Below are 26,027 nucleotides of genomic sequence, written 5' to 3'. Positions count from 1 at the left end.
CCGCTCACTTCGCTACAGATGCAGCCACCTCAAAATTCCCTGCCGGCTGCCTGCCAAAAGTCAGCCAAAGGGAGTAACCCCCTCCTTCGGGGGGTGTGCCTAAATTCTCGTCTAAACCCTCCCGTTTATTCACTTGCAGGGTGTTACCATGAGATGGCGCTTTCTTTATAAAACACATTTTAGTTGTAGTCACAAGTTTACATACACAAGTACAACAGGTATCAACCAGAATTTTTTGGTAGCCATTAGCAAGCTTCTGGCATAATTCTAGCTGAATGTTTGACCACTCTTCTTTGCAGAATTTCTAGTTCATTTAAACTAGCTGGGTTCCTGGCACCGACCCGGCTTTTAAGCATAACCCACAAATTTTCAATAGGGTTGAGATCGGAGGTACTTCACAAAGCAGGATTTCTTGCTTTTATTGCTAGCCGAATAAGTTGATGCAGTTAAGGTAAACTGAAGACACAGCCGAACACCAGAGACAAACAGGGCTTGGTACTTGGCTAGCGATCATGCCGGTACATACTAATCCAGTGCATCCAGTACATACAAAAACCCCTAGGAAGTGCAAAGCATGTGCTTTCTATCTCTGACGTCAACCAGACAGGAAATGTTTTGAAGCTTGGCATCCTGATCGGGAGTGACAATTTACATAAAAACATAAGAATATAAGAAATTTACAAATGAGAGGAGGCCATTCGGTCCATCAAGCTCGTTAGAGAAGAACTTGACTAATAGCTCAGCAGCTAATAGCAAACTAATTTGTTATTCTAATATTTATTTATAGATTTGTATTATTCCTGTAATATAATGTGATTGCACATTTTATACATCAACGTTTAATCTGTTGCATGTTATAAACTGTAAAAAGGCTAGTATTGTTTCTTTTCTTACAGTTTTTTTCAATCGCTAAGACAGGGTAGTATCTAGGGTAGCATCTCTTCACACGCCTGATTCATCCTTATACACGTCAGATATATCTGGAGAAATATCTTGGCATACAGCATTCATTGTTTGATCTTGTGTCAATTGACATAATTTGTTTATATTATGTGGTTTTTGCAATCTATTTCAGAAAAGGTCTTGATAGCGATTTAGCAAAATGACATATTTCAGTGTTTACTGTTTTATTAGCAGTTTTAGGGTAAGTATGTACTTATGTGAAAAATGGCCTCTGAAAATGTAATGTGAGTGAGACAGGAATCCATGGCTTTTGAAGCGTTTAGTCATTGATTGCATTTTGTATGAAAGCAAATCGAAATGCTTAACAGTTTAACCTGTCACGGACCAGCCAAGGCCCCATCATAGAAACAGGGGAAAATTCAAGTGGCTACATCTGTACATTCTCTCCCCAAAAACCTCTGTGTAACAACAGCAAACTCAATTATGTTCCCCTCGTTACTTGCGAGGGTTTTCCCTATTAATTAACCTATACAAATAAAAATGAATCATTGATTTCTGTGCTTATATTACTCTCTTACCCAATAAGAAATGTCATCATTTCTAAGAAGTAAACAAGGCTCAACCCCAGTCTAATTTACATAAGAACAAATATAAACAGAAACATGAACCGTAATCCATAATATTTTAATTAACTGTAACCTCCATTGGTCATCATAACAAAATTGCCACTGAGGAGAACATTAAGGGGGGAGTCCAAAGCGTGCACTGAAAAGCATGTCCAATGTGAATTAGCTCTGGAATGCGGTCAACTGAATTAAACGTGAGTCAAAGTCCTGCAAGTAATGCAGCATGTACCATCTGCCTTGGGGCAATGCCCACAAAGAGGAGGGGCTGCTGCCTCCTGAAGCAACTGAGGAGCTGTCCAGTGCAGGAGATAAGGGTGGTGCTGGATCTGCCATTCTTCCAATTCCATCTTCTAGCCTGACTGGTGGAGCAGTCTGTGGTGATGCTGTAGGCTGGTCATTTTGGGACCCTGAGGAAGCGTGAGGTAGCACTTCATGTGGCAGGAGACCAGAAAGGGTGCTCAGTGTGGGAGGCTTGTCTTTTGCTGGAACTGTCCAAGGAGAGACAGGGGTTGATATGGGCGAAGCTTTATTGGGGCCGCATCACTAGTGTGGATGCTATGCGTGATTAAATCAGTATTTTTTTTTTGTGAATTTAGTTATTAATTGTCATTGTTCATACACTACAGCACAACAACGAAATGTGTTCTCTTAACCCTCTGGGGTCGACAGCATCATCAGCGATGATGCGTATCTTTCTCATGTATTTCAATTCATAACTCGCTGAAATCGTATTGCAGAAACATGAAAAAACACTGACTAAATCCGTAATGTCTTCTTTTCAAAAGAAACTACACCATTTAGTCATCTTCATGTAGCAATGTCTTTCGTGATCAGATATCTGGGATCAAAACAAACTTCCACCATTGCTTACTATGTACTTTTATAATGTTTCTGCAAGTGTTCCAAACTGCATTTTACATTGAAGACATTTAATGTCAAATTACAAACTTCACATAAATCTGACATATTTATAAAAGTATATTAAAATAAAGATGAGTGTAATGCCAAAACAAACATAATTTATTTGCCATGAATTAAGTTTATGATATTGATCACTGCCCCAGTCAGTGAAAGTGTCTTCCCTACCCTTAGAGGGTTAACCCATACGTGACATATCAGGGGGCAGCTAATTCAGTGCCCAGGGAGCAGTACCTTGCTCAGGGTACCTCAGTGGTGCCTTGCTGGTCAGAGATTCAAACCTGCAATATTTCAATTACAAAGTGCACATCCCTGACCATTAAAGTGCACATCCCTGACCACTGCCCATACTCCCCCTCATGACCATAGTAATCAACAGGATGCGAGAGAGAGTTTGAATAGAAAGTACGCCCAAACAATGCCAGTTCTGAAGCTGAGAAAGTGCCAATCTAGAAGATAAAATCCAAAATTTAGACTGACAAACGCGGACAAGAATAACTACATGAACTACATGAAAAACATGTGATAAGGTAATGTCATCCACAAGCACTGCTGCGGTGATAGAGCCTAGCATGTCCACGAAGTGTCCTGTACCTAAGAAGGCCAGGACAAAGGATTTATTAATTGGCTGTGATTATATACTAGAGATGGATTTGCGGCAGTCATCAGTGATGAGGGAGATGCCTGAACCCGTGTCGATGAAGGTCTGTAGCTCCATGCCACCAATTGATACTTCTATGAAAGGTGTTGGGGAGTCACTTGAGTCTAGCTGTATGGGGCCTGAGTGGACCACAGGAGTATGGGAAACCTGCGATATCAGCTCCTACTGTAATAGTTTCCCCGATTGTCAGCTGAAAAGTGGACATGCCGAGAAGGAGATGAGTGTTGGGAACGTGAAGGCAGTCTGGGGGAATGTGGAGCAGGTTCCTGCTGCCGGTGTCTTCACTGCCTAGGCTCAGGAGACGGGAAGCGAGCTGGACGAAGCCTCTCGTCATATGCTTTGTGAGAGTGGTGGTACTCATGGTGAGATTGACGGTCCAAGGAGGGTGAACGATGTGGTGATGATTTAGTGCAAGGTCCTGATGGGAACTGGTAGTAATGATGGTGCTGTTGGTCATGCCAAGAAGGGATTTGAGAGGTGGTGTGATGCCTGTGGGAGCAGTAGTCATTATGTAAGGGGTGGTTGACTCTGGAACGGGAATGTCATCCAGGTGAATGAGCTGAGTGGTGAGGATGTGGGGATTAGTCACCACGGACAGGTTGACGTCCTCGGGCAAGTGCGCACCACTTGGAACACCTGGGTGGAGAGCATTCAACCGAGGACGGGCAAAGACTGCTGGAACATGTGGTGTGATCAGTAACATTGCACTTGGTGTGGGGCAGGTGTAAAAGCTCCATCTCGTCTCGTTGAAGGGTGGAGAACTGTTGTGTTAGCTGGTTCAGTGTACTGTCGGTCTGCTGCAAATGTGACCATAATAAGTCATGCACATCAGTACGGAGTTCAGCAATAGCTGCTGCCAGAGTGGCTATCAGGCTGTGGCAGGATCAGCTGAGTGCTTTTGGGGTGATGTAACAGGCATGACAGCAGGAGGTGCCGCTATGCTAAAGGCTAACTGAGCTCGTTCACATTACATAGCGACTTTTAATGCGGTTTCCAGAGTCAGTGCTCCATGTTCTTAAATTTTCAATTGGAGAGATGGATTCATACCAGTAATAAAATGTCAAAATATGTTGTGCTTCAGGGCCATACTGCTTCTGCCACTAAACTGGTAAGGTCAGCTGCATAGATTTTCTACGGTTCTTGGGGCTTATGTGGTCGAGCAGTTAAATGAGTTTGAAACAAAGCTAAGAAGTGAACGCGGCCAAAAACCGCGATGAAACTGGTTTTAGTTTGGGAATAATCATCTTTCACAGCAGCTGGAAAACTCTGCCAATAGGAGAATGCTGGGCCACTAAGTTTAGCTGGAAGTAATTTAACTTTATCCATATGAGGAGAGGACACATCAATTGCCATTTGAAACCGCTGTATCCATGAACTGGTTCTGTGCCATCGCCAGTGAAAGGAGGAGGACAAGAGAAAAATCGGCATGATCAGCTCGATCCCACAAGTCGTGACAGTTGTGTAATGAACAATAGTTGTAAGGCAAGTGTGTGACAGTAGATATAGTTTATATTAAGAGTTCGGTTTGTATTATTGAGATAATGTTAAAAGCTGTGGTGGCATGTCCTGGTTAAGGTGTCTTATCGCCTGAGGATAGAAGCTCCTTCTAAGTCTCTCTGTTTCGCCCATAATACTCCTAAGACGTCTGCCTGATTTCAGCAGGCAAAACAAATAGTTACTGGGGTGTGACGTGTCCCTGATGATTCCTGATGTGCTGTAGATATCCTGTCGAGACAGAGCTGATCTGGTGCAGTGTTCTGTGTTTTTCATACACGTAACTGAAGCTGTAGTGATGCTGAATGCTAGATATGTATCCCTGTAGAGCAGAAATCCTCAGTGTCTTTGTTTCCAGGAGTACTCTTCAGTAAAATCAGGTGCGCAAAAGCCCTTCCCCCCACCCCAACCTCACACTCCTCATCAAACTGCACATGTGAAGCAATCAGTTCCAATAAGTTACCCATAAGTTGCTCAGCATTTCCATATGTTTGCTGAGAAACACATTAATTATGCAATGATGTATTTTCTGAATGGTGGGGTTGGTGATGAGAGAATTTTACCCAACATCTATATTAACTTTGTGCACAAACTTGTCGAAACCGAATGGGCGTGGCTAGATGAATGTGGGTGTGGCCGTCTCATTGTGACTTATTTTCAGTTGCACTGTGTCCTGTTGGGAGAAATATTATAGACTGAAAGCAATGTCAGTGAAACACTGGATGGTTATTTTAACTTTAACATTTTGAGGCACCAGGTAAATGAGCTTTGAAATACTAATGAAATTGCACCTAGTGTTTATCACCAGGGAAAAATAACTGTTTGCTATGATTCTGACTGGGAAACCTACAGACAAGGTTGCTGTGTGCCATTATCATCAACATCAAGCTGAATTTGTGCAAGTTCTCAAGGTCCATGGATCATTATGAGTGCTTCCCAATATAAATCATTAATACAGGACTGAATCTCCTTCACTGTAGACATCTGTGCCAGCATATCTATGCATGGAAATAAGTCTAAAAAGGCCATGTGAAAGTTACTGTGATTTACACAATAACATAAATGCTGCTTTAAAAGACTGTTTGATGATATCGAGCCCAATAATTCTGTAACTCAAGCATAAATATTTCCAGACAGCAAAAGCGTGGACAAGAATTTTGCTTCAGATTACAATGTTCAATTGAAGCAAATAAAACTGGATTCATATACAAAATGCAAGACAGGCAAATAGTTTAGTTGGAATGAAAGCCCATCACCATCCAAAGACCACCAACTGAACATGACGTCTATAACTTGTAAGTGAATAATACATTACATGTGGGAATTACTTATGTTTTTGCCAGACTGAAAAATCGAATGATCTAAGAGACTTAGGCAGTTTCACTGATGCTGTTTGCCTGCACTGACCATCGCATAATAATAGTTATATAAAAATAATTTAAAATAGTACATTAAATTCAAGCAATGGTAGGTTTTGAACTTGGATATCTATTTCCAGCATATATACGTTACTCAATTACATTTTGATATTGTCATAGTACTGCTACCTTTAGTGCTACATTGACTTGTGTTCTTACAGACACTCTAATAGTATGTAAGACATTTAGTAGGTGTCATCTGCGTTGGGTTGTGTCTTCTCATCCCTTATGTGGTGTGGTTCAGTTTACCATGTAGCCTCAAACATATAGATACTGTGGAAGCCATTAGCCGGTTCTGTTCACAAGGATGGTTTTCAAAAAGAAAACCGAGTCATTGGGCCTCATTAAAAGTTGATGCGGCTTGTGGCGAGTGGACGGCGGGCAACCTCAAAGGCATGGCTATGTCCAGTGAGTGTTATGCTAGGCTGACCCCATCGAGTGCCCCCAGTTCGGAGGAGCATGTGCCTTTTACACGCTGGTGCTGTCCCCCAATTTCTTCTGACGTCACAGGTGGAACGTTTCCCATAAATTAAGGTTTGTGCGACTGTCGGGTGAAATAGAAGGTTGTATTTGATGTTCCAGCCTTGTTACTGAAAGTGGTGCAATAAGAAAATGTAACTGGGAAGTCAGTCTTACACATCTGTGTTGTAACATCCATGTAGGTGATAGCAAATGGGTGGAGAGGGGCTGTATTTCATTTAAATGTATTTTAATGTGTATTTAGTTCATTTAAATATTTTATAATTTGTATTTTTCTGGATGGAAAAAAAATTTAATTTGTATCAAAATACTTTGAGAGATTGTATTTTATGTATTTAAAATATAAAAAAATAATTAATAAAACATGTAATTTTCTGTCATTTTAAGAACCTTCCTCACCAGGCTTGCAAACTTTTAAAAATAGCCAATATAAAGTCTTTGGATAAATGCAATTTTATCATGTGACATCCTGTTTGGCCCAGCTCGTTCATTGTGAACTTCATTTTCCCATGACCAGTAATCCAAGGAAAGAATCTACTTTGGTGCTAAATGTAAATTACCTTACCTTGACATTGCGTATTATATACATGATCCCATTTGAGTATATATCTTAAATACAGTTTTTTTTTTTAGTGGGTGCATGTTTGGCACCCAACCATAAGACTAAGTGGGAAATTCATGCATTATGATGATATTTTAAGAATGATGGTGTGTCTTCTTGCACGTGCACATGAATACACCGGTATAAAACACAGTGTAACAGTTCTAAAACAGAGACTGAATCCGCCATACAAATGTTCACGATCTTGTATCATGGTTCCAGAAGATGGAACTGCGATATCCCCCCAACCTACTGCTGCAGCTGCAGCCTGTTGAACTCTCATTACCTTACTAATGTTACAAGTCATTTCACAATTAACACTATAACACCTGTAAATCACAAAATGAAGCTAATGTCATCAGCTGCTCGTACCGCCCTCATGTGGACCACGCCCTCTCATTTACCCCGTGTGCATCCCGCCTGTTACCAGCTGTTTCCTGTTCTACCTTCATCCAGTCCTGTCATTGACGTCTATACTGTGTCTTTGTGCCGTTCTTGTAATAAAAGCCCTGCCTTTTGGATTTCCTCGTTCCCCACTCGCTCGCCCTGTGTGCAGTCATAACATTTAGGGCAAGCTGCACATTTTATAAATATTACACATTTGTATTTTCGAATTACATATTCGAACTGAATACATTTTCTAACAGCAGTATTTTGTATTTTATTTTTGTTGCATTTGATAAACAAATATTTATAATTTGTAACATTCTTTTTGATGTATTTCTGCCCATTTCTGGAAATGGGGTTAAGGACCTTAAACATGAGCCCAATGGTAGCATCACCTTGCCAGCCCCAGGAGGTCTAACATACTGAGCCAGACGCCACCCCAGTGAACAAAATAAAAAAAAATAAAAGATCAGCTATATAATCCTGTGAAACTTCTGTTCAGCTATGTTTTGCTGATACGTCCCTTGAAGGACTTAAGAATATAGCCAATTTTAGTCTTTTTTCATAAACTTAACAGAGGCAGGAACCTACTGAAACACAGAGGTATAAAACTGCACTGTACATTCTGTGGTGTTCACCATCAATAGTTACAGCCATGAGTAAACTGCAAGCAAAAACACCCTTGTTGTGATCGCTGTAGCACGGGTGATCGCTCGGGCAAGCGATCAGGCAAAGAGCAGGCAGAATATGGGGCAAACTAGGGGTTTATTCGAAGGACAGGATGAAACAGCTAGCACGGACATCTACTAACATCAATGACAAACAATGAACTAAGGCAAAACAGGGACTGAAATAGACAAGACAACAGGGTACAGCTGGGTACAATCAGGGAAGCACACGTGGATAATCAGGGGGGCGTGGCACACACGAGGATCGTACGAGCTGGCCGTGACAACCCTCATCCCTAAAGGAAGGACAGAAGACAAGTGGACTATTTACTATTTGTTCACAATACGGGTCTTTGTGTACATGACGTATTCAAGGTCCACCTGTCGGAATATATAAAGTCCATGTTACAGTACAATGGATAGATGGATGTGTTCAGTAACTGAAAGCTGATAAGCACAGACATGCTTCTCAAAGCACCTGCATGTGCATTGTATACAGACACAGGCTCTTCCCTTCAATAACCATAGACAAATCAGAAAGAAAATAAATATCAACACTGCATTTGATCTTTGTGTTGAGTAAATAATACTTGCCACTACCTGTTCTTGTAATAGTCATAAATTATTGAAATACTTTGTGTAAGTACACACTGCAAATACACTCACAGGGAGAATTATTACAAACTAGCTGTACTACTTCCCTTTAAACTGTTTAAGGAAACAGTGCTTTTTGATCTTGACCCTGGAAACTGCTGTGGACATGGCTGCCCTTTGTTCCAGGTGCTAGCCGAGCCCTTAACTATCCATCCATCCATTTTCCAAACCGCTTATCCATCAGAGTTATGGGGAGTCTAGAGCCTATCCCAGAAGCTACAGGCACAAGGCAGGGAACAACCAGCCCATCACAGGGCACACTCACACACCATTTAGCCTCAGCATGTCTTTGGACCATGGAGGGAAACTGGAGCACCTGGAGAAAACATGCAAACGCCGCACACATGTGACCCAGGCGGAGACTCGAACCTGGGTCCCAGAGGTATGAGGGAACAGTGCTAACCACTGCACCACCATGCCGCCCCAGGCAATTAAGTTTAATTAAACGTTGATCGACTTCTGATCTTAGGAACTACTAAGTCGTTAAAAATTAAAACTTGCTAAAAGAATTGCATCACACTCACACTGAACTATAGATCAATATGGTTTTAGTGACGTCTTCATTCAAATAGACAGCATGTGAAAGTAGCCATAGTACAAAAATTAATTTTTTGAATTTTCAACACATGTAGAAAATTGCCACCCAAGGGCAGCAGATATCACGTACCTCAGAGTGGGCGGCTCGAAGGCCCCTGATCGACATCCAGATGCCACGCTGCACGAATCCCTCAAAGACCTCATGTGAGATGGCTTTGTAGACCACATACCACCACCTCTGAGCCATACCTGTACATGATTAAAAGAAGAGCCGAGGGACGCAGAGCAATGATGCATATGATAATACAAAATAAAAATTTCCTCATTCTGCTTTTTGATGAAGTGGCTACTGTGGTTCTCACCTTTCCAGTGATGCTATTGGATAGACTGAATGAAGATATTGTCACCTACAGACTTAAAGGACACTTGTGAGGAATAAATTATATTTCATTTGAATAGTTGCTATTTTTCTCTAATTACAAATTTTCTCATCTCAATTTGGCACATTTCATGCAAAATAATTAACATAACATGTTTTAAGTGAGTTACAGCCTTTGCAGCTTAACTATACTGTTCTGCTGTATGTATAAAGTGTTCTAAGAAAACCCTGCGATGAGTTGGCGCCCCGTCCTGGGTTATTCTTTGCCTTGTGCCTGCAGCTTCTTGGAAAATCCCTGGACACCCATGACCCAGCAAACTACAGGCGGGAGTTGAAAATGAATGGATGGATGGATGGATGGATGGATAGATGGATGGATGGATATTTTGAGAAATGCTCAAGTTATGAGTATGTTTAGTATGTTTCATAATAGGTGTCAAAGAAGGCAAGTAAAATTATAATGTTTTTCACTTGGGATAAATTCAAGAAAATTTAAAATGTGAAGAGGCACATGGAATTGGTCAACAGACCCCTGTTAATGTGCCCTGCAGACCCACGTTAATGTGCCCTGCAGACCAACGCTAATGTGCCCTGCAGACCAACGTTAATGTGCCCTGCAGACCCACGTTAATGTGCCCTGCAGGTGCGAGGCTTCCCAGGTCAGGTCTCTGCTCTGAGCTTCAGCCCCTTCCTCCATGAGCAGTAATACCGATGGCTCTTTGCCAGGTTCTTCGTGACATAGACTCCCCTTGCTCACATATACCATTGTATTCACACTGTTCTGCGAGACCCCAGGTGCCCATCCCCCCTGCCGTACCTCCATTCCCAATACTCATTAATGTGGAATTTTGTTTTCTCCATGTGTGGTCAACACTAATTGCCTTTCTCCTTTGTCATGAGGGTGCCAGTGATCCCTGAGACAAAGTGGGATCCGGGACCGTATGGGAGTCTGGTCCCTGCTGAGGATTCTTCTTTGAAGGGAGCTTTGCTTTTCACCAGGTCTATGGGCTTCCTCGCAGGTTGTCTGGGGTTCTGCTTCAAAGGTCCTGCACTAAATACCTGCAGTGACCTACCAAAGCAAAGAAGAGAAGGGTGAGTTCTGTTCACTTTTAATAATCTGATACATACAGTATTGGGGTTGGAAATGTTATCCAGCTACAACTTACTGCAGGAGTCATTTTGATCAGCATTGCATATCATAGGAAAGTGGAGCCTGTCAAATATATCAGTGATTGACCATGTAAAATATGTCCTTTACTTTGGATCCTGTGCTCTTCGGGAAAGGCTAAAAACAGGCCAGAGAAAGGACTGTGAGTTGTTCTTCAATTTCCTTTCTTGCACGATTCTGCAGTATGTTCTAGGTTATATCCTTTAATCCTTTTCTTGGATTATCTATACTCTACATACCTTTCTTCCCAGGATCAATAAAGATTATCTAATCTAATGTAATGTAATCTATTTTCCCAAAGAATGAAGCTCTACGTAGCTGTAACCCTAATGGAATGTCATGCCGTTGAAGTATTCTGTTAATTAAGGATCACCCACAAAGCAACCTCAGCCACATTACACTGGCTTAACAGCGGGAATTACACACACAGAACTCATGCATTCACCCTCTTTGTAGTTGACTCATCAGTCTGTTAGAACAACTTTCAGTCCTGTTTATTGAGAAGTGTACACAGTTCTCATGCATAGAAAAATACAGCTTCAGACAGGTTGATTGATACTGAATATGCAACTGTGTTTTTATTATAAAGAATTGTGCATTTGTCTGGAAAAGCTTGGAGAAATATCAAATACATAAATAAGTGGCACTATGTCACCATCTTGAGGTATGTGATAGGATGACAGTTAGACATGTCCTCTCTACACATAACAGCACAGAAATGAGTCCAATGCCACAGATCAGTCGGACCTCTATACAGGGTTTCCTCTGCAAGGTTGTTATACATCCCTGTAGCAATGATGTTATAACTGCTGAGACACATGTGAAACCCCCCCCCCCCCCCCCCCACCCCACTGTGACCCCTATCGTAACCCTTTGCTTCCCATAACGCACAACATTATGTGACACTTTTGTGACAACATCCCACAAGCTCACTTCAGAGAAGGCTGCTCAGTGGACAGATCGGCTAGGAGTTAAAAAATTCTACATTATGTTTTTTGGTCATGTCAGCATATGTAGGTACCCACCCATAATATGGCAACCAGCTCAGAAGAGCCACATATCAAGTTAGCCGTACTCATTCTCAATTTTATTTGTAGATAATGAAACAAATGAACAGGATACATTACATATTTATGATAGCACAGTATCAAGTATTAAAGAATGTATCATACGGTTTGTCAAATGATAAACTGAAAGTGACTGAAGAGGAAAAAACTGAAAACAAAGCGCAAAGTTATAAAACCTACATTACAGACTTGGCAAATTCTGTTGAATCCATTATCTCCCACATACTATAAAGAATATCTTCTTCTTCATTCTGCTCACTAGATCTATATTTTAATTATTCTACAAAAAAAATCTTCTGACACACAACATGGATATTTAATTCCAAGCACAGTAGTTTCAAAGTTGAACTTGAAATCGGGCAAGACTTTGAAAACTGTTCGTATCACAAACAGAAAAAAAGTCTCATTAAAAATAAAGAGAAAAGAGTTTTGTTTTCGCTTAGGAGGAAAGAGTCCAGCTGGGGTTTGAATCAATCGACCCTGAATATTTGCATACAGCAGATATAATCACCATTATGAAAGTAATATGAATATGCGATATCATATTGAACATTTTCAGGAGTCTGGATGACAGCTTCATGTTCCCCTTCTACACACCAGGCAGGAATTTCTGTCTGTGTTTTAGATGCAAACTGAATTTGAAGTTTTTTTGGAACTATGATTTCTGAGAGCTCATCACAGGTTTTACCTCCTTAATAAATGTTTTATTTATGATTCAGCATCACAAATACGCCTGTCAGAACACACTTTAGCATTAGAGTGTGTATGAAATTTGAAGTTCTTTAAATATGGATGCAGACATCTTTTGGACACTTTTCCAGTACATGCTCATCCCTGTCTCTGGTAGCCTAGGGGACAAGAAAAGGGACAATCAGGACAGGATTCTAGTCAATAACAGTGAACACACTATAAGCAATTTAGAGGTGTAAATTTGCCTAATTCCATGTTTTTGGATTGGAAGGGGAAATCCATTCAACACTGGGGGAAAATGCAAACTCCACACACAGAGTGCAAAACTTTTTCATTTGTGCTAACCATGTAGACAATATGGCTATTCTCACTCCAGTCCATATTTTTACTCTGGTTCACCAGCCGCAAATCAGGTGTCAACGCCGAGAAATGGAACTAAAACGGGCTGAGATCCACTGGACTAGGAGTGAAAGTTCTCACTGCGGTGAATGAGAGGAGGCAGGTGTCATGCTGAACGCCAAAACACCTACCCAGCTTGATTTCCCAAAGACCACATACTACCCCATCTCAGCTGAGAGGGGGACATATGAATTTTCTGGGCACATTCATATAGAACAGCCTATCTCCACTAAGTAACATTTGCTCACGTTCAGGAAAACTCAGGTTTGCAAATCTGGGCATAGCTCAGAGAAATCACTGCTTTGGCGTGGCGCCAGCATCTATAATCGTTCCGAGATACATTTAAGTGGGGCAGGCGAGGCGGTGTAATGTAATGAAAGCTGCTTAATAGCGGCAGGAAAACTGCTGTGCTGAGCGTTTTTATAATTAGACGCTCAAAGACAGTAACCCTGGAGGGTGGCCAGATATGATCTTAATTCTGATTGAACATCATTTCATCACGTCAAAAGTGTGTTGAGTGCATTTGGCAAGACGCTTGCGATTATTCTGGACAGGGAAGCGGTTGTGACTTGGTTTCGACATGAGAGGCAGAATGCTAACAATGTTCCCAAATCCGATCAAAATGACCACAAGGTGGCAATATTGTACAGGTAAAGTTTCACATGTTTTCCAAAAGCGCTTGTTCAGGTATTTCAAACAGGCAATCTTTTCGTCCCCTACTAAGGACTGCAATCACTGTGTTTAAGCACATATAACACGATACACAAGCGCATTAATAATGTACATGACAACAATACACACAGCTTATCAACTTAATAGCATTCTGTGGCTGGAAAACCAGTTCTGCGATGGTACTGCTTTGTGTTGTATTGACCCTGAGATCAACTTCGGAGGTGTTGCCATTAGCACAGAGACTCTATTCATTTCTTTGAACCCTGACATCATTCTGAAAAAGAGGTGTGAAAAAATCTGAATAAACATACGGATACGCGCCTAACTATAATTGCTTTTTACCGTTAATTTTTTCTCTCCATACCTATTTTCTCACCAGCCTTGTAATGAGGCCATTTGGGTTCCAGGAATAACGTCACTTATGATGCAGTTTCGTTGAGACGTCAAAGTCATCATCACAACGATTCTCACAGTGCGTGAGGAGCCGCTATATTTGTATCAGCAAGCAAAGTTAAGGCACATAAAGAAAAGGGAGAATCTGTCCCATATTCTGCCTGGGCCACCAGATGGGCCAGTGACAGGCGTATTGCTCAAGGAATATCTTGTAGAATTTCCACAGCTAAATTTTATTTCCCAGATTATTGATGGGAATACAGAGCTCCGGAGGGGCCATGGACAGTTTTTTAGATTTAATCCTAAATCATGCTTAGTCATGCTCAAATCCCTAAAATGTGTGCACAATTTACCTGTTTTCTGCTCTCAATCGGCTATTAAGGGCATAAATTAATTAAGTTGTGCACAGGTATTGCTTACTTGTGTCCCTGCCAAAAGAAAACAAAACCAGAAGTTGAATAATTGAATAATGGTCAAGCCATCTGAATATATTTTTTTGTTTAAGTTTATGAATGCTAGTCATGCTGGAACAGAAAAGGACCTTCCCTTTGGGGGGGGAGCAATTCTGACTAAAACTGGACTTTTAAAGTACATGTAAACATCCATCCATCCATTTTCCAAACCTCTTATCCTACTGGGTCTCGGGGGGTCCGGAGCCTATCCCGGAATCAATGGGCACGAGGCAGGGAACAACCCAGGATGGGGGGTGTGCACACTCACACACCATTCACTCTCACATGCACACCTACGGGCAATTTAGCAACTCCAATTAGCCTCGGCCTGTTTTTGGACTGTGGGGGGAAACCGGAGTACCCGGAGGAAAGCCCACGACAACATGGGGAGAACATGCAAACTCCACACACATGTGACCCAGGCGGAGACTCGAATCCGGGTCCCAGAGGTCTGAGGCAACAGTGCTAACCACTGCACCACCATGCCGTCCCTACATGTAAACATGTTAGACTGAAATCATATTAAATCAAATTTCTTGAAGTTGGACTAAGACACACAGTACTTCAAGAAGGTACCAAAATTACAGTACTTGAAGGTGTTGGTTTTCTACTGGCGTAAAAACTGGTACCAGTGTCGAATGACATCACAATGTGAGGTGGGGTATGTTGTACTAAATTTGAAAAATGGTTGTAGTATATTAGAGGACTGGAAGATGTGCGATATTAATGCCAACATTGTATGTTATGCACATCCAGTTCTTCCATTGCTAGTAAGTTAGATTAATATCAGGCTTTTTCTTACCTTCAGTTTGGTATGGATATTACAGCGTAGGGAGTTTAAGTATCCCAATCTTGTTCTTCCAACCAGACCGCAATTAAAGCTTGAGTTACTTCATTTCTCCATGCACCCATTATTATTAATTTTATATTTTTTTTACATCTGTGACTTAATAGGTCAACCAGAAAAAGCCCAATACTAACAAGCTGAAAGGAGCCATATCGCTATCTATTGTAGCGGAGTTGGACATATAACAATCAATTAATCGATTCCACTCCCATTCCTGTATAGTAGGACAAGGACAGTAGTCCGACTGAATGGTGTAGTCAGGCTAAAATCGTAGCTCAACTTAGCTGTGTGTAAACGTCCTGAGTGTTGGGTGTAAAGGCAGAAATTCAGAACTATGGTCATGGGTGTAGAGGCAGAGATTTGGCATTATAAAGATGGGTGTACAGGCTAAGATTCAGCATTTTGGTAAAGGCTGCAGAGGCAGAGATTTGGCATCATACAGATGGTTGTAGAGGTTAAGATTCAGCATTTTAGCAAAGGGTGCAGAGGCAGAGCTTTGGCATCATACAGATGGGTGTAGAGGTTAAGATTCAGCATTTTAGTAAAGGGTGCAGAGGCAGAGATTTGGCATTGCAGTGACGGGTGTAGACACAGGTAGTCCAACATACAGAGGGGCAACATGTATACTGATAAGTATTCAGCAGTGAACCAGCCATTAGAAATCATACAGTCGAACTTTTAAACCCTAAGCTAATAGTGCCCTTCCCTCCCCCCACCTGTGTGCCACATGTATCTGGATGTATCCGGACAGCTGATGACTATCATGCACTGATGGGTGTAGTGGCTGAAACAGCTGTGGCCTGTTGTGACACACAAGTCTGATTGTGCCTGCAGTAAGTAAGATGCACATGCTGCACTCTTGCAATATCTATACTTAATACCATCGTTCTCTTGCAGTAGTCTTTTAATAAAACGATGTTGTCTCCCCTCTGTGTTGACAAGTCATCAATAACACCGAAATTACTTCCATTTCCACATTGATCTCCTGAGTTTGTTTACACAGAGTGTGTGTGACCAATGCAAACCTCTTCGAAAATATTTCCATGTCTCAGCTTAACGGAAGCCTTGTTGCTGAGGGTCAAGTAGAGGAGTTGATTAATTATCCTGCACATTCTACAAGAATGGTGTATTAAAAAAGTTGGGAAGGTTATGCTGGGAGACACCACTGAGATGAGATGATCTGGTGATGGAATTCTGCTCGCCATGGAAAGTAGAATTACCCACAACACAAGGTAACTACTGCCATTACCTTAATAAGCTCCATTATTCAGCTGCCAGAGCTCACACATACATATTATGGGCCATAGACATGGAATAGCTAATGGTTTGACTGCTGAGTGTTTTCCAGTTAATTCCGCAATGCCCACTTAATAGCTCACCTCAGGAACCTGAGCCCCAAGCTCAGCTTGCCGGCCTTCGCACAGCAACTTTGTCTGAAAAAGCGAATGGATACTAAGTCAAGCAATGCCAGCATTGTGTATTTTCTCGTCAATTCAGTTTGATATTTAAAAAAATCTGATGGACTGAAATACATGCCTTTGACACATATCACCTTAACATTTCACAGAGTTACATAGGACCCAGTTATTATGCTACGGTTTCCAATAATTCTTGTCCACATCATTGTCACAAGAATAAATCTCACCTAGGTCATATTCATGGTTAACTAAATATCACACTGTACATATTAGGTTTGTCAGAACAAGCACAAACTAATGGTAATTTCAGCAGCATTCAAAGTTCAGTAGTGATAGTATTCAATACTCTCATTCTAGGGCAACCAGCCTATTACTCTGAAAATGAGCAATGCAGGCACAGTGTATCGACTCCAATTAAATACACCACATTATCCAAGAGCCATTTTATTAGTCATTATGCTAGCCAGAGGTGAATAGTTCACGTTCAGAAAGTTAAAATCCAGACCAAAACTCTGTTTCAGTTGCCTGGTTGGTTGAAATAAAATTTTGGTCTTTAATTTTACTTTCTGAACCGGAATTTCCACCTCTGCTACTATCTGAGAGGCAAAGGTTAGCCTGCTGTCTTTAACAAGAGTATGTAATCTAACTAATGGAGGACTCATTTTGACCATTGTTTCAATTTGGACAGTTTATTAACTTTAATGTCTTATAGGCCTACTCAGTAAAGACTGAATTCATCCACATAACACCAAAATGCTTAATTTCTGAAACAAATACTAAACCATTTACCTGTAAGTGCCATGTAATCTCTCCATACAAAAATGGTATACTGCCACAAGTATGTTGTGTAAGAGAGGTCCCAATTTGAATATACACATATATCACAAACCTTCAATATTTTCCCCACTAAATGAAATCTAGAGCCTGATTGCTTTGCATAGCTAAGTAAAAATCTTTACATCATGAACATTACTGCCAGCTATGTCGGTGAGAACCTCTATAGCGGTATATCCTACTCAACAGTTGATCCTGGAACGCCACAGAACTCAATGTGCACACAATGAAATTCACAGAACTCAAACGGGGATTTGCATTGTCAACATAGTGGAGAGTTGGAAGTGACCGTCTGCTGCAGTAACTCATGGCTACAAAATCAACCAAATATCTCATCTCCCCACAATTCTACATGGACTGCCCCACACCCACTAAGCCACCATCCTCCCAGAAAAGCATTGTAATTAACATATCAATAGATCAGTGGCAGGAGATGAATGGGAGAGAGCACCTTGAGACCCAATTAAGTCCCGTGTTAGTGGGTGGTACACATGATACTTGATACGCTTATCTCAGTTGGAGTCTCTTACCATGTTATCTTTGCACTCAGCTTTCAAGTGACCCCAAATGGCTGCAAAGGCATGGATTACAAGAAGAATACAGCATTCGAACTGAAATGGACAAACACTATGTTTGTTAAACACCTGCCTACATTAGCAATCAAAATCACCTTAGTATCTGATATCCTTGCAGGGGATAAAGCTGTCCAAAGTAAATGCTAGCGGAAGGACATGGCTGGATTCTGTATCCTTTTTACCCATGAAAACTTTGAAATGAGGAGTGCTGTGCACATAAATGAGACTAGAAAAGTCATCTGTTGATCAATGCATAAAATTCATAGATTTCCTCCTCCCTGGACAAGGAATGCTGCATTTCTAATGGGACAGGTCAGGATTGATCAGGAGCTGGATGTGTCTGGGTTTAATGACGGCCCAGGAAGTGCCTTATCGAGTACGCGGCAAAGGCGGTGCTGCGTTAATGGCCAACGGTGACATCATGCTTGAACAGGACCTTCTGATCTACATGGTCCCCAAACTCTCCAAAGGTCCTGACAGCAAAACAGGAAAGGATACTGGGTCCCAGGGATGGAGTGACTTGCTCTGCCTCGATGGCGAATGTGCAGCTTGCGATTGGTGGTATCAGACTGCTGAAGGCCCGTCCAGCTTGTTTGGACTGTTGGAAAAAAGGATAAGGGACAATTTCCTGTAATATGTGGCATACTAGAATGCAAAAGACAAAGGCAGTATTATCTGCTACTTGCCATCTAAGAAAAAAATATTTAAAAACTTAAAGACTTAAGACCTAGTATTAAGTATCATACAGAGTGATTAAGCTAAACGCTAAGAGGATATTTAGCCTTCTGTGCTTAGCAGGCTACCAGAGCAATAGATCTGTCCCACGCAGTCCAATCACATAAGCTGATTAACATAACTTAAAAAAAAAACGTAAAGTCCCCATCCTTGGTAATTAAATTTTTGGGAAATCAAAAGGAAATGGCAAAACATTAGACACAGTGAGGCTTACATTTTACTGGCAATGCGGTTGACTTGCTTTCAGTCTTGTGAGCCAAATTGCCCTCTGTATTCATTAGCACAGAGTTTGCGACAGCGACACCCGGATGATGAAATGGGCCATTAGGAAGCATTCCCAATTAGGCCTGGCGGACAGTTGACTCAGAACATATTAATTGTTTAACTGCCAGCATTGATCTGTTTGTCAGTCTAATTGCTGTAACAATATACATGAGGAATATAGTGCCCCCTCCCCCCCCCGGGGAATGCCAAAAGGACCAGGCGAACAATCTGATTGGTTAAACTCAAAAATCAAACAAGCACATCTAAAATATAAACCAGCCTCCACATGCATCTGACCGAATGCCTAGATGCTCTGTTTTATTTGATGAAGATTTTGCTTCCTGGCTTCATGGGCGACAAACATACCACAGCTGAGATTTCAGTATGCCACATATACCCAGCTCAGGCAGTTTAACTAATCACAGCCTTTCCCTAAGTGGCCTGGTTGACTCAACGAGACCGTAGGGATAAATGTTTGCTTTCCCCCACCAAAAAACGGTGTAACATTTTGGCTGGGGGTTCTGTTGGCTGTGGTTTTAAACATGCCAGCTAAATGATACATTACAGTTGCACTGAGTGGGTCTGATTGCCTTTAATGGAAAGCACCCTCTGAAAAATTAGCTTTTGCTCTAAAAATGAATACTCTGTACAATGTTCCTACTGATGTACTGGTTTGAGTCTACTGTAAATCCAAGGTTACTTTTCCTACTGTTAACATTATTTGCCGAATTATTTAAATCCAAGTAAAGAAACATATCCATCCGTGTATCTTCTGACCACAGGGAAAAAGAAAAAGACAACATTTGCCACCGAGCTTCTTGATATTCTTACAAATATAGCAAAAGGGCACAAGGATTTACATGTAACACTCATACTGCAATTTCCCAACCAATAGTGTCATTATGACATACAACATAATACATAATGTATAAGCTGTATTTAAAAAAAGCATGAGGCTTGCAATTGTCTAACAACTATTTTTATTTGCTCATCAAAAATAACATATAGCATAGAATTGAATGACTGCAGCAGAAATAACATCTTTATTTTAAATACAAAATTGCTGGAGGCCAGAATGTGACTAGTTAAGTCACAATTTGGAGTAATTGTAATAACTGACTGCTTACATAAGCCTCAAGAGTTGATATGGTTAGGAATGAGAATAAGCAGCAGACAGCTATTCCACATTAGGCATGAGAGAGACAGATAGGTTTCTCATCTCTATGTCTGATATAATTATGGCACCTCCCTCACATCTTCCTTTTATAAGCAGAGTGGCAAATCAATGCAGGAACAGAAGCGTTTTTTTGATTTGTCAGCCATAATCGCATGTTGGTTTCAGTGTCATGCTGATGCATACTCTAATCAGATGTCCTTGTTTTCTTAGCACTAATATTTTATTTTTTTATCGTCCCTGTAAATCTGAGCAGGCCCCTGCACCCACCCTGCCATCCTGCTAACAGTTTTAAAATCCTTTCCTATATCTGGGTAAGCTTCATTAACCATAGAGGAAAAATGTAATTGCTTGGGAAGATTCTGCTGTGATAAAAATGTAGAAGCCCTGATATACTGTTACACCCAAGCAAGCCAATCCAGTCGATCCCCGATAGAGTGATGTGCACTGGGAAGTCTTGTGTCATAGGCATGATCTTTCAGCGAGCCAATCCAGTCGATCCCCGATGGAGTGATGTGCACTGGGAAGTCTTGTGTCACAGGCATGATCTTTCAGCGAGCCAATCCAGTCGATCCCCGATAGAGTGATCTGCACTGGGAAGTCTTGTGTCACAGGCATGACCTTTCAGCTACAGCATCTTCAGAATAGTCAGAATAAAGAATTATTAAGGAATTGAACACTTTTCTTCTATTTCATACCTTATTAATACTAGAACAAAAATTGCAGAGGAATTATTGGTGAACTGTAACTCATTACATTAAATGTAATTACTTGTGGGTTTGCGGGTCAATCAGAACAGGTCAATAACATTGACTTCAGAAATATGCATTTATTGAAGTTTAAAAAAATTTCTCTTCTTAACAGTGGATTTCCTTGAACTCTAAATATAATTCATTGCAAAATGAAATGTGAAATAATAATAATTTAATCCCAGTTATTTTGTTTTTATAGTCATTGGAAGCCAGAATTGAAATTGAAATTCAAATTCGATTAATATGATGTAGTACAAGGGCCCCACCTATTCATATGCAAACCATTTATCTTGGTCAGGGTGGCCAGGAGCCTATCCCAGGGCACATGGGGCACCAGGCCGGGGTTCACCCTGGCCAGGATGCCAGTCCACCACAGAGCACATACACAAAAAATATTTGGGCAATTTAGACATACCAGTTAATTATTAATAGCTGCCCTAACTGCATTTCTTTGGATTGCGAGAAGAAACGTGTTCAGCATGAAGAGAACATGCACCACCCCCTTATAAGGGTAGTAAATAAAATGTATTATATTGAAGAACCTGGGAATTTTTGCAAGTATTAACAATGCCAGTACAGTGGTATTATTTTTCAGTAAACCAAAACCTGAAAATTGACAACACCATCATTCCAATATGGACCTAAAGTAATCCTCAGAGAAAAATTTATTTATTAACTGTGTTATCGGAAATATTTCACTAAACAGGTCAGAGGTCAATATGAATAACAATAGTTAAGAAAGTGAAAAATTGGTCTGTTTGCTGTTAACCACACATTCTATATGTACTGTAGTAATTCCCTGTAAAATACCACTGGGTATAAAAAACAATTGCCTCTCACAGTAATATTATATTACGTATTCCCCATTTGCTTGCAGAGATCTATTGAAAATATTGTCAAGGTCAAAAGTAGCAACCCACTCACCAACTATAGACAATAACGAGAAACAATCAATATCACCCACATCAAGCTCTAGCTCACAACCTTCAAAAGTTTCTTGGAAACAGGAAACTCAGAAATAAGTATCAGACCCCATAATTATGAGCTGTGATCAGCGGACCAATAGAAAAATGTAAAAGAGAATCTAGTAACATGTTACTTAAGGCAATGTTTTTAGTAATTTAGAAACAAATCCATAATGCATTATAAGGCATTCATAAAGCATTATAAATATGTCTATAAATATTTATAAAAAGGCATAACACATTATGACTGCCATATGAAGTTCTCATCTATAATGCACCATAGATATCTTTATAATGCAGTATGAACATCCTTAATGCTTATGCCGGCCATTAATAATTAATGCACTATAAAAGAATCTATAGTGCATTATAGATGAGCACTTCATGATGAGCAGCAGCCTCCACATGCTCACAAGACTGAAAGCAACTCGACCGGATTCCCAGTAAAATGGAAGCCTCACTGTGCCGAATGTTTTGCAATTTCCTTTTGATTTCCTAAAAAAGCAACACATATGGCATAACAAGGCAGAACAAGCACAGGGGAAGCAACCAATACAACACCTGACACAAGACGGGAAACACGGACAGACAAACCAGAAAGGGAGACATAGGGGAAACACCAACAGGCAGAACGAAAGGGCCAGGTGCGAACAAAGGAGACACAGAGGGACTAGGAGCAGAGAGAGGAGGGCCAGACAGAAAAGGCCGGGGTACAAGGGGGAGCCCGAGGGAGCAGGGGCGGGTGACGGGCAGCAGCCGGAGGGGTCACAGGTGACCAGGAGGTCGGAGCAGGAGGGGACCCCGAAGGGGCCGAGGAGACAGGCGGAGGAATCAAGGAGGGAGCCAGAGTTGGCACCAGGGGAGGCGATGAGGAAGCCGGAGGAGACCCTGGCGAAGGCAAGGAGGGAGGAGAAGCCACAGCAGGTGACGGCGCAACCACAGCAGGCAAAGGCACCGTTCACCGACGCGCTGGGGTGGGGGGACCTGCAGGCGACCGACGAGGCGTTGGAGGCGGGACCGAGGATGGGTGAAGAGGCGTTAGAAGGGGACCCGCAGGCAACCACAGAACCGGAGCGACAGGATCCGCAGGCACCCCTAGAGCCCTAGGCAAGGGGAGCGAAGGTGAGCCAGGGGGCAGGGTGGGCGGGACCCTGGCCCTGCCCCTGTGTCCTTTCCCCTTTCGGGACACTGAAAGGCGGGGTTCTGGTTGGGGTCAACCTCGCCGGGGCGAGGGCAGAGGATTCATTAACGCAAACTAAATACACAAGACTGAAGGCAGGAAATGCAGAACGGCTGGTGAACATAGGGATTCCACACGGGGATAATGAGGGGGCATGGCACACACGAGGATCGTACAAGCAGGTCATGACAGCGATATCATAAAAAATAATACGCAATATTATAATTAAAAAATATTGGGATAGACAGTAATATCGATTTGTGCTGGTGTGTCTATGTCACTCTGCCATTACACTGCCAAAACACTAGCTGACTGAGCGTGGTGGGGTTACATTTTGCTGAAACATTTTTACTCTGTCATAGGAAGCAAAACTTAGCAAGTTTTACAATTTAATGACTGTTCATTTTCAAGATTATCTAGTACATTTTTACAAATTAGTTTAAGATTTACTAGCTGCTGCCTCCTCTGCATGAGCTCTGCATGCTCTCAGTCAATCATGTTCATCCTTGAATCCAAATATTTTCATCACTCATAGCCAGGTTTGTGAGAAATGTACTTATTTTGAACTACTTTTTTTGCTTTACAGATGTAGCAATATTTATCACAAATAAATCACATTATGATATCAGAAATTTTCCAATGCCATGTTCTTTAACAGCATGAATGACAGTAATCCTAGCAAAAACAGCAGGCTATCAATGAGTTAAATACAACACTAAAATCCCCCCAGGTGGAAACAACCAACACAAATGTTTATGTATGAGGAATTGTGATGCTACTAAGTAGATCAATCACAGTTGTTGCAGTCTGCATCACCGCAACGTGTAGTTATCGTTCTGGGGAGGTGCGCGTCAGGCTGCGACATAGGGTACATGGCTCTATGCAGGAGGATAATTCAGGCCTCATACATGAAAGTTGCATGCACACTAAATGACACTCAGAATGTAGTAATGCAACTTTTTACAGAAAATTCTGGACATATCAAACAGAACACAATGAGGAAGGTATATGTATATTTACAGAAACTCGGGAAGCTTGTGTGCAACATTTTGGACGTATCGGGAAAAGGCAACACTGACTGTAATGAAGGGAACTACACTATCAGTCAAATGACCACATGTTTGCCAGCAATTCATACCATCTGCCCACGTTTATTCATTAAAAACATTTCAAGTATAATATCAAGTCACCTGTCATGGCCTGCCCTGCCTGATCCTCCTGTCTCTGCCACATTGGCGGGACCAAGCACCTGCAGTCAATCACCTGCTCTTCGCTCCGCTTGCCATTATCTCTAATGTGCCTTACCGAGTGTCTTTTGGTCTTTTGTTCTCCCCGATTGCCTTACCTGCTCAGTTCTACCCTGCTGTCATGCCTGTCATGCCTGCCCCGTCGATCTGCATCCTCCTGTCGAACTGCCTGCGTGCTCCGTCCTGCCCTGCTACCCCATCCACGTCGTCCCGTCTCTCCTCGTAGAACTGACTCTCCCAGACACCGACCTCTTGCCTGCCCCTCGATTATGATTCTGGATTTCCCCTTTTGCTGTGTGTATTACCGGTTTATTCATTAAACTGTTTCGCAACCGTATTACGAGGTCTGCCTCTTCTGTCTTTGCTGTACGTCACAGTCTCCTCCCCGGCGTGGCTCTAACAAGCCTTGCTTGGTGCTTCTTAGTCTCACCTCTCGTCCTGCCCTCATGTTGATCATGCCAAGCTGCCTCCTGTTTGCTCCCTCGCTGGTTTAGTATTTTATTAGCGCCTCCCAGTTAGGGCTGAACGATTTGGGGAAAATATCTAATTGCGATTTTTCTGACAGACATTGTGTTTACGCTTTGATTTGCGATATATTTTTTTATGTCAAGATTTAGTTCAATATTCAGTGTGTAGTAAATTTAAAACATATGACACAGCACTACCACATGAGATACTGCACCATAAAAATGTTAACTGGTCTATATTCTAATACAAGGATGAGAATTTAAAGACATGGGGGGTATTTTATGTACGCGTGGATCACTCAGCCGGATGTAATTGTTGACGATCTGGCATGATTTTTTCAAAACTCTCGCTGTATGTGTTTTCATAGCAGCACATCCAAATCCCAAAACCTGCTTAGAGCAGGTTTGTTCTGTATAAACAAAGATTAGATCACAGACTTAATCAGTGTCCGTGCATGGAAATCCATTCAGTCTTGGTCTCACCATTCATGGATGAGCGACCAATTGATATCGGTGCGCTAATTATAAGAAGAGAATTTCATACAGATTTTTGCGCGATCGGCAAGATCCTTTATACCAATATTTACCAGTTTGAAATATATTCTTGTACTTCTCTTTATTAACCTGTTCCCATGTTCTTATTGTGCTTATGTTTGATCTGGAATTATGACATATAATAAAATCCCGTTATAGTATACTCGCATATAATCGGATTTTGCTTATAACAGATAAACGCTTTTAGCTATAGTTTTGTTCGGCTATAACAGACATGCAGGCTCCGTCTACAAGGCGCGTGGTGTGCCGGTGATACCCAGCGCAGATACGTACTCGGAATTATTAATAGTCACGCATCTGGTCAGGTAAAGTTGGATTACTACATGTACAATATGATAATCTATATACCACAAATGTGTCTGCTGGGGCGTGGCATGAGTAAATGGTGTCCTGCAGTCAGTAAGTACAATGAATACTACTTCCGCGTTTAATTTGTCGGCCACTTTT

The 26,027-nt window shown here is 41.5% G+C and overlaps 1 long non-coding RNA gene across 1 annotated transcript; it reads right to left on the bottom strand.

The window, feature by feature from the left end:
- Positions 1–11,769: 11,769 nt before the first annotated feature.
- LOC125751693 (uncharacterized) lies at positions 11,770–24,770 on the bottom strand. The gene is made up of 4 exons (XR_007400729.1): positions 24,657–24,770; positions 18,197–18,839; positions 16,794–16,847; positions 11,770–12,809 (listed from the first exon to the last, which is right to left on the bottom strand). It is a non-coding gene; the product is annotated as an uncharacterized LOC125751693 (long non-coding RNA).
- Positions 24,771–26,027: the final 1,257 nt, after the last annotated feature.

Source organism: Brienomyrus brachyistius, chromosome 11 (assembly GCF_023856365.1).
Source record: "Brienomyrus brachyistius isolate T26 chromosome 11, BBRACH_0.4, whole genome shotgun sequence".
In the NCBI taxonomy this organism is placed as follows: Eukaryota; Metazoa; Chordata; class Actinopteri; order Osteoglossiformes; family Mormyridae; genus Brienomyrus; species Brienomyrus brachyistius.
The sequence above is the reverse complement of the archived record's forward strand: the minus strand, read 5'-3'. Positions and strand labels throughout refer to the sequence as shown.